General features: G+C 37.5%; 1 protein-coding gene across 8 annotated transcripts in view; it reads left to right on the top strand.

The window, feature by feature from the left end:
• Nucleotides 1-21,421, top strand: part of LOC104850109 (sodium channel protein type 1 subunit alpha) — a 150,405-nt gene that overhangs the window by 18,747 nt on the left and 110,237 nt on the right. For 6 of the 8 annotated variants that reach the window (XM_010606895.1, XM_010606901.1, XM_010606903.1 and 3 more), the window contains exon 1: nucleotides 6,223-6,468. The exons of 1 other annotated variant lie outside the window; for it this stretch is intronic. The gene's annotated coding sequence lies outside the window, so the exon portion shown is untranslated. Of the gene's footprint in view, nucleotides 1-6,222; nucleotides 6,469-7,103; nucleotides 7,293-21,421 lie in introns of those variants that run through there. One more of the 8 variants, XM_010606897.2, reaches the window with a different exon arrangement.

The following is a 21,421-nucleotide window of genomic DNA, read 5'->3' on the forward strand; positions in this document are numbered from 1 at the left end:
ATATATATATATATATATACTATATCATATATATGTGATATTCTGAAGCCAATAAAGAAATTTTAATATTAAGAAATTGTCACTTAAAACTTATGGACAAACAAATTGGCTTTAGACTCAAGAGGTTCTTCATTACAGTTTCTGAACTTATTTTTCTAAAACTGGGTAAATTTCACACTGTTTTTTGGCTTTTTTCCCAAAGGATAAATTAATTTTAACAGTAAAGATGTAAGTTCATATTTCTAAAATAGGGGCAGCAATGTGTTCATAAATATTTTCATGAGGGCAAAATATTGATTGCATATATTTGCAGAATGATGCATTTTACCAAAATATTCTTGGAAAATAACATCTACATAAAAACTACATAATAAGCTGTTGTTACTATAGAATAACAACAGTCCTGGGCTTCAGCCAAATTTCATTTTAAATTCCCAAAGGGGCTAGAGCCACGATTTGATTTCAGATAGTCATACAATTAGAACCACACAGTTTGGGTTCAAATTCTAGCTTTGTGCAGTAATCGCTACCAGAAGACCTGCTACCATACAGTCTGTGTGGCCTGAGCGCCACCTCCCTGGCACATCCTCAAGTTCATTTGCTCTTGCCATTGCTTACTCACACCCCACAAACTCTTTGGAGGAGTAGAGAGGAAACCCAGTCTTACGTCACTCAGTAAACATAGATTCCTAAATGAATTACAGGGGATTCTAGAAACATTTTCTGCCTGAAAATTCAAATGTTGCTTTTAACTCTGAGCAAAAAATCCAGAGCACAAAATGAAATAATTTATCTGTTACGTTGGAAAAATTTGGGTCAAAACTCAAGGGTATCTCCTTTCTCTTTGAACCCCTAAAGGTGTGTGAACCTGTATTCATCAGCTTTCCATTGCTGGAACAAAATACTGTACTTGACATATACAACTTGAGTGATTCAAGGAATTCAGTTCTCAGTCAGCTGTCTCCAGTGCAGAAACATGGCCAAAAGGCCACGAAAGCTGATCATTTTATGGCAGCCAGAAGCAGAGAGCAGAGGAAGAACCAGTAAGGAAGAGATCAGTGAGAAGATATAATCCCCAAAGTCAGGTCCATATGACCCACATAGACAGCCCAAAATATGCTTTTCTAATTTCCTGGTCATTTCTGTATCCAATCCAGTTGACAACCAAGAGTAACCATAACAGCTGCTAAATAAAAGGTTTAGAACTCCATGAGATGGACACCTGAAGAATGTTCATGATAACATTAGCATTATATTGGCATTATATTAATAATACCTAAATAATAATCACACTAATCCTTCAGCCTGCTGATGTTAAGACATCTCTTTCATTGAACACTTTTAAGATTCTAATCTGACAAGAGACTGTCCTGTATGTCTAAAAAGCTGACAGACAAAAAGACCAGGTAGGTACAACTTTCTCTACCTGAATGACCTACCTTACTCGTACCCAAGATCTACTAACCAATGTTGCAGTACAATTCTCTCTTTGGAGCCCAATCCTCTTAGCCAGTTTCTCAAATCCATACTTTCACAGATTGCAAAAGCATCCCCATGTAGGAAGTAGCTGGAAAATTCTTTCCAACTCCTGAGGCAAGGTTATACAAGGTCTCCTTGAAGGGCCCACTTTAAAGGTGGATGAACAGGAGGGAAATTGTCTTTTATTCTTTAAAGTTGGAAAAATACTAGTGAAAAAGAAATAAAATTATATGTCCATTAATTAGGCAACACACAAAGATAAATAAAATGTACAGCTCATTCTCTACAAAGCTTACCCTTTCAGAGGTGAATGAGACATTCACATGATACACTGAGGATGAGATGAAATGGAACAAGGGTGATCCTCCTGTAATCCTCCAGGTAGCAATGATAAAGTTTCATTTTAATTTCTTCTTCTAAATTTTAACAAATGTGTGATTCCTAAATATAGGTTACATTAATCTAATACAATCATCATATTTTTGCCTTTATGTCAGGTCTTTTAAAATAAGGAATATTTAAAGCTATCAATATTGTGAATCTGCTTGAGGCCTGACGAATGGCAGGTCCATAGGCAGAGTGGTGAGCTTTCCTTAAAAGTACACTGTGCAATGGGTGGAGATTGGCCTTTTTTCAGAATCTGTACAAGAACAGCCATTTATTTTGTTTATGCTCAGCGCTTTCAACTTGACAAATCACCATAATCCATAAAGGAAAACATAAAGCTGTTTTCTAATTAACAAAACAAAAAGATTCTATCTACTGGGAAAATAGGCAAGCCATTAAAAAAGCAGGGATAGTTATTGGAAGCATTTAAGGTACTGGTAGACTCTTATCTTTCACCATGCACGAAACTAAAATCCAAGTGGATTAAAGGTCTAAATATTAAAAAGAGAGACACTAAATTTGCTGTAAGATAAGTTAGGCAGAACTCTTGAAGACATGGGCATAGGAAAAGACTTTATGAACAGATACTCAGTAGCACAGGAACTAGCAGAAAGAATCAACAACTGGGATCTCATCTTATTAAAAAGTTTCTGTGCTGCGAAAGAAACCACCAACAGAGCTAAGAGACAGCCTACAATATGGGAAAAAATTTTTACCAGATGCTCCTCAGACAAAGGACTATTATCTAGAATATATAAAGAACTCAAAAAAATCAGATCCTCCTAAATATAAAGACACAATTCAAAAATAGGCACCTGAAATGAACAGACATTTCTCAGAAAAAGAAGTAAAAGCAGCAAGTAAATATATGAAAAAATGTTCCACATCACTGATCATTCGAGAGATGCAGATGAAAACAACACTGAGATTCCACCTCATCCCCAAAAGAATGGCTGCTATCAAGAAATCAACCAATAATGAATGTTGGCAGGGTTGTGGGGAGAAAGGAACCCTTCTCCATTGTTTGTGGGAGTGTACACTGGTGCAACCACCATAGAAATCAATATGCAGATACCTGAAATAACTAGGATTAGAGGTTCCATTTGACCCAGCCATTCCTCTGCTGGATATCTTTCCAAAAGAATTAAAAGAATCATACCACAGTGATATATGCTCACCCATGTTTATAGCGGCACAGTTTGTAGTAGCTAAAACTTGGAAACAGCCCAATTGCCCATCAGTTGGAAACTGGATAAAGAAGATGAAGTTTTTGTATAAACTGGAGTACTAGTCAGCCATAAAAAATGAGGAATTAGAGTCATTCATAGGAAAATGGATGCATATTTAGGCCATACTCTTAAGTGAAATAAGTAAGTCACACATGGGTAAATATCAAATAGTTTCGCTGGTGTGAAAAACTTAAAATGTAAGTAAGATCCAAATGGTATAACTGACAATGTGAAATAGGAAGAAAGGGGCTAAAGGTGTAGGGGAAGTGGAAAGGAAAGGCAATAAGGGAAAAGGAAAAATATGAGAAAATGAAAAACGGAAAAAAGTTTCTTGTAAGTAGAGGAGGTTGGAGGGGGTGAAGGGAGGGCAGGGGTATGGAGAAAAAATGAGAACCAAGACCTGTCACGTAAAGGTACAAGAGCCCAATGATGAATGTAACCGTACTGTGTCCCTAAAATGTGCCAATAAACTCAGTGAGAAAATAAAATAAAGTACTGGTAGAGCTTAACATGTACAAATGCGTAGAAGGCAGGGAAGTGAAGGCCTTGAACAACGATGTGGAGGTGGAAGGCAGGGTGGCACGCATCTTGGACTCGGCTTGCCTTTCCGTTTGACTGTTGTGTCGATGCAAATCGGCAAATGCAGGGTTTTGGTACGATTTACTCACTGGCATGGCTTCACTGCCTTAAACAGTCCCTGGAATAGCGTGGGTGTTTACATAGTGAATAAGTGAAGTGTTGGACACCCAGGATATGCAGAGGACTTTGATAGCTGAAATACCTAAAGCTTTATGGCAGTGAGTGAACAGTGAGTGAATTCTCCACAGAGGAATAGAAACCAAGTTCAATAAAGTGAAAAGGTGGGGGGGTATTTGGGTCAATCAGAGAACTTCAAATCAGGAAAGGATCCGGACCTTGTGTGGAATACAGCTAGAAACACAAAAGCCGTTGGGAACCTGGGAGTTCTGAGTTTGTCTTTCCTCCCCCTTCTTCCACATCTGTGGGACTTCTTTCACAGAATCTGGCCCACCCGATTCTGAGTCTAAATAGTTTACCCCACAGCAGCCTGAGTCACACCTACTAGTTCTTTTGACTGGGTCAGCCGGGAAGACATCTTCCCCTGGTCTAGTCTTCTGTATCCCAGGGGTTGGTTCATCTCTCAAAATGGAGAAAGGAAGGCTGTTTGTAGGATTATTAAAAGATGCAAAAAAATGCAAAAAATCAACCTGTGTTACATGTAATTAGATGACATTAAAATATCTTGTGCAGGATGTTCTTATTTTTATGCCCACATGGCTAAACTCCAAGTAACATGGAATATGTTAATCTTATAATTAAAAATAATAAATACTTCCAGTTAGTTCCAACATTTCCCACTCCCGTCTCATCTCTAAGATTTTTGGTAATTATTTACCAGCTTCTTTCAAAATTGCACTGACTGTACCAGGCAATGAGCAACATCATTCCTCAGACACTGAATAACTTCTAATTAACATGTTCGTGATGGCTTGATTGGCTTTTTGAAAATATAGGGCTTTTGAGCTGGAACAGAGAATGATCTGAATCAACTTCTTTCTTTATAGATGAGAATATGGACACATGAAATTAAAATATGAACCCATCATTAAGCTAGTAACTGTTCTGTGAAAGTAGACATAATAATTAAATCCCTGTTTCCAGAACAGAGGACAAAATGTCGACTTTTAGTTATATTGCAAAGGACAATGAATTTGGGGACCAAAAGCATTAGGTGTATTGTTTTATAAGCTATGTGGTCTTGAATATATCTCAATACGGCTCATAAAGCCTCTGTACCTCAGTTGTAGAATGAGAATAATTATAGTAACATATAAAGCATCTATCTCAGTGTCCAATAGTAAGGAATAGAAAGCTAAATGTTGAAGATGATGTGTAACAAATGGTAGAGCATACGCAATGATAGTTTTCAACAAGTAGATTAGTATCAAAAGAAAAGTGAAATACTCAAAAGGACTAGCCTACCCACAATTGACTGAAAATTTATGTGTGACCAAATGTTAAAGACTAATTCAATTCTAAAATACAACATATAACATAGAACGCTCTACTCCCAACTCCTCAAGTCATCAATACTTTGGCATGGACCTCCATTGTCATAGCAAAACCTCAGATACTTGGCTTTTGTAATTTTATCTATGTCTTACTGGATTCAAAACATATATTCATTTACTAAAATACATTATTATAATTGAGCTTTAGGTCATGTTCACAAGATGAGATATACTGAAGTTCAGGATAGTCTAACTACAGAAAGCTGGAGTAAAAAGATCTTGTTTCATCCCAATGTTACCTGAAGGTGGGAAAAATGTAAACTTCTATAGAAAAGTTTAGTGATTTAATAAAGCACGTGCTTAGTGTGGGACTTCAAGTAAAACTTGCGCTTGCTCACTCTGAACTGTTCAGTACAGCACAGAACTTGCTACTATACAATGAGAAACATTTGCAAAACCCTGTAATAAAGACATGGCTCTATAATAAAGAGCTCCTCAATTTTCTCCTGATGGAATATTAAAAGAAATGAAAGTGTATTTATGAATTCTACCATTTGTAAAGACAACCACGATTTCCAATAAGAAAAAGTAACATTTTCAAACAAGTAACTCTGAATTTTTTAAACTTAGAAATAAACTTTAAACTTGTTCATCTTTGAGTCATTAGTGGCACGATAGAGCAATTAAGAAGGAAAGACAGCCAGACATGGTGGTAATCCAGCACTCGGGAGGCTGAGGCAGGAAGATCGCTGTGAGTTCGAGACCAGTCTGGACCACATAGTGAGTTCCAGGTCAGTCTCAACTACATAGTGAGACCCTGTCTCAACCCCCCCACCAAAAAAGAAGGAAAGATAATCAAGTTGAAGAGAGAGAGACAGAGGCAGAGGTAGAAACAGAGAGACTAGAGACAGAGAGAGACAGAAAGAGCCAAAGCGAAAGAAGGAGGCTGAGAGAGAAGAGACAGAAAGACCACACCAATCAGGATTATGAGAAAGTATTTAACGTTTGGCCACTAGATGGCAATGTAATGTAAGGGGCCTCCGCACTTTTTTTTTTTTTTTTTTTTTTTTTTTTTAAACAAGCTATTTGCTGATTTGTATTAGGTACCATAGAGTGAGGAAAGGATGAAGCCGAGAGGATACTGCGGAGGTCTCTGGTGCATGTGTGAATGTGTGCGTGTTTGTGTGTTTGTGTTCTGCCCCGGGGAGACTGCAGCCCTTGTCAGTACTTGGTCACCTTTCGCAAGGAATCTGAACAATTGCAACTGGAGACACACAGTAAATCGTCTCGTCTTGGGGAGACGCTCTTCCTCACTGCAGATGGGTGATCTTCCTTTCTATCAGGTAAGCCGTGCAACTGTTTCATTGTGATTTTAGGTGTGTTCACTCCTGTTATTCTTTTGGAGAGAGAGCTGATGGAAACACAGTTTGGGTAGAGCAGGAAGTGCATTTTTATAGGTGAATTCGGACCAACGGTCCCCCTCCTCCCTCCCTACTCCTCCCTTCCTCCCTCCGCCCCTCCCCCCTCCTCTCTCAGCCTTCCACGAACTGAAATGAGGTGTGTTTTGCAGTTCAGCATTTTGATACAAGATGACATTCTTTGGCCTGGAATGACTTGGAATCCGGCCAGCTCTTGCCTTTGCTCGCCTTCATCCTCTTCAAGGCTTCCTTTTGAAGCCCCCTCTGTCCCTAGTGCTTTGGATCTGACTAGCTGCCTGTGAATAGAGGTCATATTGTTCCTAAGGATGGAGCAAAAATTAGATCTCAGTTTTAACTCCACAGGAAAAAAGAAGGCAGCCTGCCTGTGGCCGAAGTCTAGCATCGCAGGTGTAGTCAGTTTCCTGGGGCAGAGGCTGGGCTGCTGAGCACAGCCGCCTGTCATGAGTGGGAGGGAACGACAAATTGCCCCCTAAGTCAGTTGGAAGCACACTTGCGCAGGGATTTGTGCGAAGTGGAGAGTCCCTTATCCCACGTTAGGCCGAATAGGAAAGACGGACTTACTTTTCATCACACAGAGCTCACCAGCAGCAGTGATGCTGCAGATGGTGCTTCACTGCCCGTGTGAACAGCCTTGCTTTTCCAAACAGCACAAAAATGTTTCTGGGTGGACGTGAGGCTTTTTCACATGCCTTTGTTATCATGGATCCCCTCTCTCCTACCTGTTTGAGGTATGTGGTTAAAGACCTCTCCTCTTGCCGCGTATTACTGCTACTATTTTTTCCTTTTCAGTTACTTCCTGTCTTTTGTCACTCATTTTAAGAAATCAGTCCAAAGAGGTGGGGGGTTGGTGCCTTTTCATGTGTCCCGTGAAGTGACACACGCGTGGGTATGTGTCTGTCCTATATGCATGTGACTAAATATTTGAGGCGCAGTGGCAAACTTGCAAATTGCTAGATGCTGTTACTATCACGCCTATAAAATGTTTCTTTTCCTGTGGATTTGCCGCTTTGCTTGGTATTTATGATGCGCTAGTGTAGTAACGACATATTTCTCCAGAAAACACTTTAAATCATCCCAAGAGGATGCCAAGCAGAAACAGGAAAATTCCATGCTGAGGCTGGTGTTTCCTGTTTCCGCTCCTCCTGTCCAGAGCAGGAGGTAGCCTACCTTTCCTATTTGCTGCAATTCCTGGCACGCTTGGGTGACGCAACTCGGAGCTTTCATCCTTTGTTCACCTGGCAGGCAGGCGTCTGACACTGCTTTCCCTCAGCTGTGCATTTCAGAAGTAGAATAACTCTGGAGAGAACAAAACTCCTGTAAAACTCCCCTTCGTGGTGGTTGCTTTAGTAATTGCCATAAAGCATTTCTCTCTTCTCAGGAGGAATGTTGCAGTTTAGGCCTTCCCCGACAAAGCTCCTTGAAGAGATTTTTAGATGGTGTCTATTTTAGGAACATAATGTGTAGACAGGAATGGATGGCCACAGAGATTTACAGGAAACCAATTTTGTGAAGAGGGTGAGGCAACATTATAAACCACTAGAACAGAGCACAGTGGCTGGTTATATCACTCCTAGCCAGCTATAGAATTACTTTTCATCAAACTCAGAGCAATTCATATGTGTGGCTGTTTCCCCTTCCTCCTTCTCTGTTTTTTGGGCAGGTGGTCATTTACAAACACGTTTGGAAGGCAGTGCATCCGGAGTGCTCATAGTGGTAAAAATAACACATTAGATTTTGCTGCCAATTCTAATATTCTCCATTTACATGACTCCTTCTTGCTGGGAAATTTACTATCTGGAGACTCATTTATTCTGGCGATTTCCCTTTAAGACAGGGCAGGGAGGTTCTCTCCATCTATCCAGGCTGGGGAGGCACAATTGGAGGCCTAATTAATTATACAGCATGTGAGAAGGTACTGGGGATACTAGCCAGCATTCTGTGTTGCCACCAGAGATATCAGGGGCAAGTGGACAGGCTGGAGACCCAAAGAGAAGTCTTTCACCAGGGGAGCAAACACTCAGGAATCCACACAGGGATCTAGTAAGAAATCTCTTGCTGTGTGTGCAGAGGTTGTGTCAGAAAGCCCAGAGATTCAGAGAGGGAAAACTTCAGTGTACGTTTTCTGAATATTATTGATAACAAATGGGAATCCCGGGGTGGTCTTGAGTTACTTCTGGGACATAGCACACCAGGCAGTTCCCAGAGGCTTAAATTGATATGAACTTGACATGTGAGATCACCCATCCAACACTGAGGCAGGGTCCTGCATATAGCGCTACTTCCTGCTGGTAGTCGGAAAAGGTGACTCCCTCACCCCCACCGTCCATTCCCTCCCTTTACTTTCCAAGAGCTCAAGGCCTGATTCTCAGCTATCTCAGAAGGTTTAGCAGGAGAATAACAGCAATTAAGGAGCCTGTTTTGCTCATCATCAGGGTCAATGGGGCTGTGCTCAATGAAGTGATTCCTTTCTTTAGAAATTCCCATTATCCAATTCTGTGTGTTTTATAGCTCAATTTAGATTTCAGTAGTTTCAGGTAAGGCTAAGGAAGGTATTTATTCTCAGTGAACTTGTAAAAAAAAAAATCCCGATTTCTCCAAGTTATGTTTTTCCAACTTTTTCCCTTGTACATGTTCCATTTATTAACATTTATTTTCAAAAGCCATGCAGCATTTACTCCACGCCAGCTACTTTTCTAAGCTGTACTTTGTAAATATTATCTTATTGACTCCCATGAGGTAGTTGCTGTTGTTGAGATTGCCAATGAAGAGACCAAGGCACAGCAGGACTTATCACTTGCCACTGTTAAACAGTTGAGTAAATGGTCGAGCACAAATTTAAACCCAGGCAGTTGAGCCGCAGCATCTGTGTTCTGGAGGGTCCCTTGTCATCTGTGTGAAGGCAGAGTCATGGCTTGCCCAGGCAGCAAGGACTTTGGTGATGTGCAGCTTTACGGGCAGCTATCGTGCAGCTCCTTCCTGACATGCCAAAGCTTTGAAACTGTTTTGGTGTGGAAATGCCCCTCGCGTGTGTTTTATTCATCCCCTGAGAAAAGAACGTGCCCACCTTTGCTGTAGGAGAGCACTTTTCCGAGGGCTGCAATACGATGAGCGAAGAAAAACCCCTGCCCACGTGGTGCTTTCAGTCAGGGATGGAGTTAGAGAGGTAGACGAAGATATTGCTACCGAAATATCAGTAAATACAAGTGCTTTGGCAGAAAAGCCTGATAAGGAGACTGAGGATAAAAGGCACACAGAAAGAAAGAAGGTAGACAATGTGGTGTTAGAGCAGAAACGTCACTGAGGCGAGATGAAGTGAACTGTGCGTCTAAACGGCGAAGAGCATTTGAGGCAGAGGGAAGAAAGAAAGCACAAAGAACCCAAAGCACAAGGTGCCCACTGGTGTGAGGGTTGCCCCTGGCTCGTGGGCCATCCTGCCAGCCGAACGGAGGGAAATGGGACCTTGCAGGTACCCACTCTGACCTGCGGGATCCTGCAGCCTGGCTGAGGGCTCTATTTGTCTCTGGCCTTTATTAAAAAAAAAAAAATCGAAGAGTCACATCAGGTAAATTTGAGTTTTATATTTAATGTAGACATGTTTTTAAGTGCAAACCTGTAGCCCCGGAAACCAGGAGGATCATAGGTTTAAATCCAGCTGGGTAATTCAGTAACTTGGTGAGACCCTATCTCAAAATCTAAAAAAGGACTAGAGTGTAGCTCAGCCTGAAAGTCCTGAGTTTAATTCCTGGAACTCTCTGCAACCCTCCCGAAATTAGACGGGTCATATCCACAATTTTTAAAGTCTGTAAAGTTCTCTGAAAAGTTCTATAGCTCTTAGAATGCAGTGATTACTGGCTCAAAATGTTTAAGATTTTTAAAACCTATTCAAATGAAGCATTGGTTAAATCCATGCAAACTATCAGTAAAAAAAAAAAAACCTCCCCCAACCCTTTACCCTATCCCCCCGTGCTCTGGTTAGTCTTTCTTGCACCCAAGCACTTGCCCTCTGAAAGGACCAAACTGAGAATCATAAGGAAGAAAGAGACAGTAAGAACGGAAACCAGTGTTTAGATCCTCTGTGGTCAGGACCCAGGAGTTGCTCAGAGGTGTTTTGGAAGCAAATGAGTGTGAATGTGGTTTCACAATAATGCAGTAAAACACAAAGGTTAGTTTTCATTTTTTACTCTGTTGAAACTTTTCCTCTTTCACTTTTATTTCTTCAAAATGAACATTCTAAGGCTCTACCTTTGTGTATTAATATCCTGACTGCCTGCTCTTCCTGTCAGTTACCTACGGACGCTGTAGTTCTTCTCCAGAAAAGGCGAATGGCTTGTCTTTTAACGTAGAGTAGACCTCACTTGTTAGTTTGGTCCTGTCCTTACCTTTCACATTGCCTGCTCCCCTTTGGTGTGCTACATCTACAACCATAGCTGTAATTTTGATGAAGTATCATGAATCACAGACTTCATTTTTCATTTTCTTTGTCATCTGCTTTTTTTGTATTATGCATAAGAAATTATTGCTTAAGCTGCCTTAAAAATTTAAACCTATTTTTTTTCAATAAGTGTTACAGCTTCAGCTTTATGTTTACGTCTTTGATTCATTTTGAAAGAGCTTTTTGTGTACAATGTAAAGTAGGGCTCTAGCTTTATTCTTTTGCTTATTGGTATTAAGCTAGTCCAACATCACTTGGTGAAAAACTATTCTCCTCCAAGCTGTTTAATATTGAGGGTCATGAATTTTATTATTTTAGCATCAATTATTTTACATGAGGTGGTAGGGATACATTTTTAAAGAAATGGTAATAGAAAGACTTCCTTTTGGGAATCTTTGTCACTTTAAAGTATGAGATAATTGAGTCATAAATACTTAACTGCTACACATTTTTTGACCTAAGTTGAAGTTAAAGATTTTCTGCTTATTATTGAAAGCACCTTTCTTTGTGACTGTCCTGGAAAGTTAAGGCAGTCATGATGTACAATTCTTAAATGGACTAATCTTTCTGGATAATATTACTAGTTATTCTAAGAAACATCGCTATTGATTTGCATATGTTCTTCTGAACTTTTGAAATCTTATAGACATCCTTTATAGTGTATATATAGCTAATCTGCTTTTGTTTCAACAATGCCATTGGGAGAAACTTGAACTTGAGATGGAGGTTGGCCATTTAAATTAAGGTGGTTGTCGAATTAGTCACCTTGGGCTGCCATAACAAAATACCGCAGCCTAAGTGGCTTAAACAATGGAAAATTTATTCCTCATAGTTCTAGAGGCTGAAAGTCTAAACTCAAGGTGTTGTTAGACAAAGCTACCCCTGAGCCCCTTTCCACAGGCTTGGGCGTGCTTGTCTTCTCACTGTTTCTTCGCATATTCTTTCTTCTCTGCACGTGCTCTCAGGTAGATCTTTTTGTGTCCAAATTCCCCCTTACTAGGATGCCGGTCAGAGTGAATAAGAGCCTACCCTTTACCACCTTGTTAAAGGCCCTGTCTCTAGATACAGCCGCACTCTGAAGTACACAGCTTAGGACTTCTACACACTGATTTAGAGAGAGACAAAATTCAGCTCCTAACATTTGTTTTGGGGTGCACTTATGACTACTCAAATAACCACAAAGGGGATTGAATTGATGTTTTCACTGTTGATGAAACTGTTATATTCATGATGAATTTTCACTACACCCATGCCATTATCTTGTGTATATGTCAAAGTTATAAAGGCAACCAATGAGGTTTCTCTTTAGAGAGGCAAGATGGGTAACTAAATGGGCAGAAGCAAACGATGATAATCCTGGTTCTACTGCCATACCTGTAATGTCATGTTTATGTCGGTGACCTTAGGAAACGAATTAGGGTCTTATTTGTTTCAATGTGAAAGTGACCAAAAGGGGAACAGCAGTTAAAAATTCAAAGAAATTTTATAAAACAAATAAAAACAATTTAAAAATGTTTCCATAAGTAAAAGTGAGTGAAGTTAACTTGAATTTAAAAGTCATGTCTTAGAATGACATTACAACTCAGAGAATTGAGGGGTAGTTAAACTCCTCTATAGACTCTAAAATGACTAGAGCCAAGAAAGCTATGAGAGAATGTAGAACAGATGTTGAAGTTTATGGTGATTTCTATAAGGTGCTGTTATCTCCTGAAACAAATCATGGAATTTTTTCCAGTTATTTTTCTTTTCAATATTCATGTTTAACTGTAAAAACCCCGAAACTTGACATCTGATGGGTTAACCTTGGGCCACACATTTGATGCCAGAATTAATAGTAAGTTAGACCCAGTGACAAACAGTCTCATCAAACTATTCTTTATTTTGAAAAAGTATTTCAACCAAACAAAATGAAAATTATAAAATTCATAAACAAGGTACAAAAAACGGTTTGAAAACATAGTATATAGAAATGATGAATTATTGTATTGCCATTAAATGTAGTGTCTCAAGGAATGTTTGATTTTATTTAAGATTGCTCGTGTTATATAGAGATACATTGAACGATCCTTGGGAAACATATATCTTATATAATTTTAATTATTTAAAAACATGTTTTTTCTTTTAAAAATTATCTCTATTTTATGAGATTATAGATATTTATAGATGTCTTCATTGCAGATTTTGCTTTTAAAAATTAGACAATCAGATGTTATTTGTTCTTGCAAAAAAAGTAATACATATTTTAGATTAGGCATAAAGAAAAGTGTAAAATAGTATTTTCAGTATTCACATATTTTATTTTTTCAAATGCTTTAGTTTTTGTGTAAAAATAATTCCCAAAATGAATATGTGATGCTTTAAAATCAGAAGAAATGTTACTGTCCATTTTTGAAAAGTGGAATTGGGTAATCTGTTTTACGCAATATATTCTAAAATATATTGGTAATTATTCAAAAAAGTATAGCCTATACAGTTATTGAGAAAGAAGAATGTTTGAATATTTTTATCCAAGAATATTATTTAGTCCACAAACCTTGTCTAGTAAAAATAATGGTTTGTAAATTTTATTACCAAAAGCAAACAAACAAAAAACTGGGCAGGAGTTTAACATAAAATTAAATTTTAAATATCAAATTGGTGGTATTCTAAAAATTCCTTTATTTGGTACCCAACTAACTCTCTTTAGAATTCAGAAAAATTTTTGAATTATGTTCCTTATATTTGTGGAGCATCTATTATTTGCAAAGGACTGTTTGGTTAACCTTATACTGAAAGAGTAATATTAAAATATAAGCACAGAAAATACCTGGAAATACTGACAGCGTATGCACATGTATTTTTAAACTACTTGGAGTCAAATGGCAAAACCAAGTGGTAAGATTATCAACTGGAAAGACAACAGGAGTGAGTGAGTAGTGTATAGTATTGAACCAGAGATGGCAAAGTGGAAGAGAATTATTTGGGATGTGTGGCATTTGATTTTTTTTTTCTTTTTGTTAAGGGGTTGTTGGAAAGCGATCGGTGTGTTATCTATTAATAGCATATCTTTGATAATGATATCTAGGTCATTTTAAAGAAAATGTTTTAATTTAGATACTAAGGACAATTGAATAAAGAAAACAGCTTGGTATTTCCAATTATCTATTCATACAGTGGGAAAATCTAAGATAATTTTACGCACAAAGATTTCAATCTAAGAAAGTCACTGGATTTGAAAAGCCTGGAAAGAGTTACTTTGAGACTTGACAAATGCTACCAGGCAGCAGTTTGATCTTCCTGTGGAATGTGATATGCCATTAAGAAAGGCCAATTATATTTTGAGCGATGTAAGTCAGCATGTTGGTACAAAACCCACGGGACTACAGATCAGGTTAGGTCTAGAATACCAGAATTTTAGTGCCACCTGGGCTTGATGTTTCAGGTTTCAGGTGATTTGTGTGGTCTGGAAGGCTGAATACCAATATCACGGGAGAGGGAAGAATGGCAATCTACCTGTTATGAGTGCCTTTTGAAGAATTTCCAAAGTTTGAGCATAGATAAGAGGAAACTAAATAGAAATTATGAAGCAAAGAAAAAAGAAAACAGAAGAGTGATCTTCCCCATACAATCATGTACAGTTAGCAAAGAATAGAACCTCCATTCTTTCTTCTCTAGAGAAAAAAAGAAAAGAAAACCCTTATGGTACTCTTTTTATTCTATCTTTTTTTTTTTTATTCCTAGACATTTTATTTTACCCTCTGTTTTACATACTCTTCCTTTCATACACTCCTCCACTTAATGGGATATCTAAAAACATTCTCATGATTGTGTCCTCAGTGTGTTAACGGTCTGTGATGGATATGAAATGTAATCCAAAAAGAGAAAGAATTCTTAAAGGGAATTTAGCCATTATTATCAGTCCAGCCCACAAGAACTTGCACTCCCTTGGGAACTTCTGTGAGGTCAAAGGTCAAAGCTATTTTTATAATAGTACAGAAACATTTAACTTTCTTTTCAGTGTGTTGCTATTTATACTTATGGAGAAAAAACAACTAGAAGTGTCTTTCACACTAAAGGCACTAAACTGTACTAGTAGCTGCTATATTCTTCACTACCATTGTTCGAGGAAAAATAATTAAATAAAAAACAAATAGAACTGAAAGCCAATTTCTTTAAAGAAATGTCTTTAGAAAAGCAGTAAACGTTAATTTTGTTTCTCCTAGGACCTCAAGTGTATGCATTTTAGTATTTTGTGTGCTGAAACGGGATATATAAAGAATACCTGCCACACATCGTAGTACGGTAACAGTTTTCTCAAGGAAAAGCGCCTGTTTGACTGAGTCATGAGGGGAATTAGATGGGGTTTCATGAAACTCTTTATTTGAAAGAATGACTCAGACAGATTTTGATTATTAAGAGATAGATATAGAGCAATTTTTAAAAACAATGAAATGAGTGAGTGTGTCATTTCAAGAAAAGTAACTGGCAATATTAGTTGCCTATGATAAAATTTGTTCAAAAGAAAATTCGAATTTTGGAAAAATTGTATCTGCTACCATGAACTCAGCAGCTCCTCAAAACTTCAAGGATTTTCTAATGTGATTAGTCATGATATCAACAGATAATACTACTCACTTTTGGAGGAACCGGTTAATAAGGAGTACAGTTAGAATCTGGCCTCCATATTCCTCCCAGTGAGTGTGCTATCAAGCACATCAGATCTCCACTGTTTAAAACTATAGTTATGTCCTTACTTAAAACTTCAAGAAGGAGGCTTCCTGTGCATTATCCAGGTTTATGTCTCACTCCTTAGCCTCTGTAACCTAGCCTAGGTCCTGCAGAATTAAACGCCCTTCTATGACCATCTGAACCTGTTTTTGTCTTTCAGCCTTTGCTACTGCTTCTTTGATTGCTTGAAAATCCATGACCTCCTCTTATCCTATGCATGAATCATTTCTCTTTGAGCTGTGCCTATGCCCAGTATAGACTTCTATCACAGCACCAACAGCCCTTTATTGTGCTGATTTCTCCCTCTGTTATGTTTCCTTTTTTGCAATCTGGTGCAGCAAATTATCTGATGTAGTTAAACATCATCATCACTGCCTAACTTAGTTTTCAGGAAACAAATAATCAATACAAGTTGGGTAAACAAAAATGAAACAAATTTTAGAGTAACCTTACATGCCTACTAATTCTATACTTTAAATAATATTTTTCCAAGTAGTATTTCTGTAAAAATATGTTAAGCAGCAAATAATAATTTTTATAAGTCTTCTATTTTGCTATACAAATTCCAAACACTGTCATGGAACTCAATACACCATAATGGCTCACTGCATTTCAAAGTAATTCTGAATACTTGTTCAATTATTACCTGCAGCAATTGTGACTTGATTCACTGAAAAATTTATGTCTTTTATCATTTTGAGAAATATTTTGATTTTTGCTTGAGTCTAATTTTTAAAAAATAACGTATTACCATTTCATATTTAGAAAATGTATAGTTATCGTAAAATGTTTAGAGCATACATGAACCATAGAGAAGAAAATAATACTCATGTCTCACAGTTAATTGAATTTTTTAAAGCAATAAGTATTTTAATATTTTACTTTACATCAGTATTCTTTTCTTGTTTTTCGCTTTTCCCTTTCTTCCTTTCCCCTGCCCCTTTCATAATGCCCCTTCGTATTTGAATTCTTTCTTCCTACTTCATATGACCTGTTATACATTTTGGATCTTTTTTATACTTGCAGTCTCCCGCTATTCATAGCCCTAAGATCATTCGTTGCCCAAACAGAACCCCGAAGGTGAGTTTTTTTTTTTTAATAAGGAAACAGAATCCCGACGACGTCCTCATAGCACATGCAAGAAGATAGAGTCAATTAACACTTAAATCCAAAGAAGCGATTCGTGTGTCGGTTTTGGTGCAGTGGGCTTTTTCTCTTCACTTTGGATTCTCCTTCCTGATCTACATTGGGAATAAAAATTTCACAAGGGAATCGGCTCACTGCTCTTATACAGTTTCTCTTCCTCTTTCCATGTGCTCAAGCTTTGGGATGGTTTATTAATAGTCCCAACTTTTTTTCACATTTACAAATAGAGACACAAAACCTATACATTAATATTGAATAACTGTTTGAAAACAATTATATATTATTTTTGATTGATATACCACATTCTAACAGTGAACAACTTTCAGATTTCTAAATACAGGGTTTTTAAGTGATTTAAGACATCCAAAATATCTATCTTTAATGTGTATATTAAATAATGTGAGGTCTAGAAGGGAATTAGGGAAGTTGTAGCAATATTAAAGTTCTCATTTGTTCCTCAAATATGTGTAGTTATAAGTTCACTATTAACTAAGAAAGAGAATCATTAATATTCTCCCTGAGATCCAATAATCACATTATTTCCCAAACCAGGACAACATTGCAGTAAAAAAAACTTACTTAATTACCATTTTACCTTAAAGTATAGTCATTTATATTCTTTAGAGATAATCTTGTATATCTAATTCCCAAGGATGATCTATATACACTACTTTAAAGCTTCTAAAATAATGTTATTTTTTAAGGCCCCTTGAAATGACCTGGTAAAATCGTTTTCCTAATTTTGGTATTGGCATCCACAATGCTTACTTCTCTCTTCCTAACAAAATTGTAAATCTGTGAAGGCGCCACCCTCCTGTGCATTTTCAAAAGTCAGAGGAAAGTGATTCACCCATTCCGGGGTGGGCTGGTTTGTTTAAGGGTGAGTCTACGGTGCTTGCCAAACCCTGGATTAGCACGAGACTCCCAACCGCATACTAATTAATGAAATATGAGGAAAGGCTGCCATGGGGCTTCTAGAAAAACACTTTGCACCTGAGAAGAAGCCATACATGGGAAAAAAAGAATTGGTCTCCTTGCAAATGCTGCCTCTCTGAGTCTGACACTACTTGGCTTCTGCAGCCAGTCGGTCCATCATGAATTCTGATGGTGTAATGGAAACATGAACAGTGTTAGTCTGGTGAAATTACTGAGCCACCAAATGAACCCACGCTGAAGCCTCCTCTTCCCCTGGACTTTTTTAGTTTATACCATATTGAGCCCCGAATCCTAACCAATAAAACAATTGACGAGTTTATGTATAAAATTTAATGTCATCGAGATTATCTGAAATTATTTGAAAGCATAGTAAGCCTACTATTTCTTACTATATTTATGATTAGCCTATAAACTAGTTGGTTACTCTAATAGACAAGAGTAGACATTGCACCAATAACATTATTTTAGCTATTACAGTAATATTACTGAGTCTTTGAGTAGAATAGTCAGAAAATTGATGAAAGCAAGAAATAATTTCTTCATTCATTCCTTTATTATTTAACAAGCATGTATCAAGTATCTACTATACAAATGATTAGGGATGCTAAAATATCTATTATCAAGTACTAAAATTCTAAGTAAAAAAATGTCACATATTGGTATTTTTAAAACAACACTTAAACTCTCTCCACAACTGAGTCTCAGACACCAGTTAAATGCCCTACATTCAATTCAATTCTGAACTTGACTACTTGGAGTTACCCTCAGAGCTCGTGAGTTAATGTCTCAGTCCTGTAGGACTGACCCACTTCAGACATCCACTGCAAACCCCAGGCCTCAGTACCTCTGGGTTATAAATCAGGACTTTACTAGGTTCAATAATTTACTAGAACAACACACAGAACTCCGGAAAACATGATATCTAGTTTACACTAAAGGAACAGCCTTGTGAAAGTAATAGCCAGTACACAAATGCATGTGGCAAAGTATGGGGAAGAGCAGTTTCTTGAGTCCCGTAGCCTAGTATTTTTCTGGAGGTTGGAGTACATAGCCGTGGTGGATTAGACCATGGGCCCTGGTGATTAGCACAATCTTCAGCCTTTCTTTCTTTCCTAGAGGTAGAAGGTGGGGCTGAAATCCTACTCTTCTAATTTTGCCTTGACTTTTCTGGTTACAAAATATATAACCTAGCGTCTCCACAGCCACCAGTCAGAAGCTTTTACCACTTCAGAGCTTCCAAGGATTACAGGAGCTCTTATGTCAGAACTGAGTCAAAAACCAAATACTATAACAAAAGATGCTCTAATCCTGATTAACACGCAGGAAACTACAAAAGGCTCTGTGCCAGAAACCAGGGTGAAAACCAATATAGAGTTCTTGTACTAAAATATGAAAAGTAGATATAAATTTTAAAATAAATCATCACCTCTTCGAGATTCCATACATATTACATACCATCTCCAAGCCTCAGTTCTACTAGTATGAAGATAAATCAATACTCTTATTTATATGTACTAATTTCTGAATGCACATTTTGTCATGTGGCTTGGTGATGAGAAAGGATTCAATATTCCAAATTAAGGTCTGGGATTTAGCTCAGTGGTTCCACTGCCTGCCTCGCAAGCGCAAGGACCCAAGTTTGATCCCCAGTACCAAAAAAATAAAATAAAAGCAGAAACAAAACAAAATAAAAAACGCACAGTATTCCAAATTAAATTGTGGAAGAAATAGTTTCTTATTATAATGCCCAATATACTATCAAGAGTAATAAGTCATCATTCAAAAGAGAACATTAAAAATATATATGACCATCAATGTTGTATTTATTTCTATAAAATTCTCCAAACCTTAAAATCATTTTTAAGAGCAAAGCATTTTAAAAAGTGATCAAGACATTCTGATTCAAAAATAGAAAAGAAGGCAATCAAATAATGATCACTGGTTATATCATTGTCTTTGTGTTATTGGTTCTCCTTAATAGTTCAGTGCCCTTTAGTGGAGTTATAAAGCTGTGGAGCCTCATCACAAGCTCATTTGAAAACGTTTCCATCAAGGTGGAAAAAAACCCAATGTCCATTGTAGTTTCTCTCCATTCCTACTCTCTGCACAAGGCAGCCACTACTTTACCTTCTGTCTGTGTTTGTCTTTGTTTCATATAAATGAAGCTACTCTTTATATCATATTCTTTTTTATTGAGTTTATTGGTACATTTTAGGGATACAGTACAGTTACAGTCATCATTGGGATCCTGTACCTTTACATGACAGGTCTTGGTTCTCATTTTTTCCCCTTGTCCCTGCCCTGCCTTCACCCCCTCCTCCCCTCCCCATTTACAACCTCTTTATTTCCATCTTTTCGTTATCTCACATTGTTTTCTTTTCCCTATTACCCTTCCCCTCCCCATCCCACCTTCCCTACACCTTTAGACCTTTTCTTCCCATTTCACAATGTCAGTTATCTCATTAGGATCTTATGTATCAGCCATCCCACTGCTGGATATCTTTCCAAAAGAACTAAAAGAATCATATCACAGTGATGTTTGTGCACCCATGTTTATAATAAACTGTGCACCCACAGTTTGTAATAGCTAAAACTTGGAAACAGCCCATTTGCCCATCAGTTGGAAACTGGATAAAGAAGATGTGGTTTTTCTATAAAATGGAATACTACTTAGCCATAAAGAACGAGGAATTAGAGTCATTCATAGGAAAATGGATACATTTTGAGGATATACTACTAAGTGAAATAAGTCACACATGTGTCAATACCGAATAGTTTCTCTAGTGCGAATAAACTATAATACTACATATATCATATTCTTTATATCATTTTGTGACCTGCTTCTTTTGCCAACATAATTTTTTTGAGGTTCATCTGTCACAGCATGTATTAGTGTTTTGTTTTTTTTTTAAGGTCCTGATAATATTCCATTGTCTAGATATATCCCATTTTGGTTTTTTTCACTCATGAGTTCATGGACATGTGAATGATTTCCACTTTTTGCCTGTTATAAATACCACTGCTATGAATGCTATTGTAACATTCTTGGTACAAGGGGCCGGGGATTTAGCTCAGCGGTTCAGTGGCCTGCCTCACAAGCGCAAGGACCAGAGTTCGATCCCCGGTACAAAAAAAAATTCTCCGTACAGATACATTTTTACATTTATCTTGGATATATATATATATATATTATATATGTACACACACACACACATACATACATACATAAATACATACCTAGGAATGCAAATACTGAGTCATATAATGAATCTCATGTTATATTGTAAGAAAACTGCCAGTGTTTTCCAAGATGTCTGTACCGCTTTACCTTCCTACAAGCATTGTATAAGATCTCTGTTTCTCTGCACCCTCTGAACATTTGTTATGTCTTTTTTATCATAACCACTGTAATATGTGTGAGAAAATGTTTCACTAAAGTTTCAGTTTGCATTTCTGTTATGAATATAATGATACTGAACATTTTGCATATGCTTATTGTTTACTCATATCTTTTTGGGGCAAATGTCTATAGTAACCCTGTGCTTGCTTTTAAACTTTAGGTATTTGCCTTTTTTATTATTGAATTATAAGGGTCTCACCACATACACACACACACACACACACACATATATGTAT

The sequence above is a fragment of the Fukomys damarensis genome, unplaced genomic scaffold, assembly GCF_012274545.1.
Source record: "Fukomys damarensis isolate Sample0158 unplaced genomic scaffold, DMR_v1.0_HiC HiC_scaffold_26, whole genome shotgun sequence".
Taxonomy (NCBI): domain Eukaryota; kingdom Metazoa; phylum Chordata; class Mammalia; order Rodentia; family Bathyergidae; genus Fukomys; species Fukomys damarensis.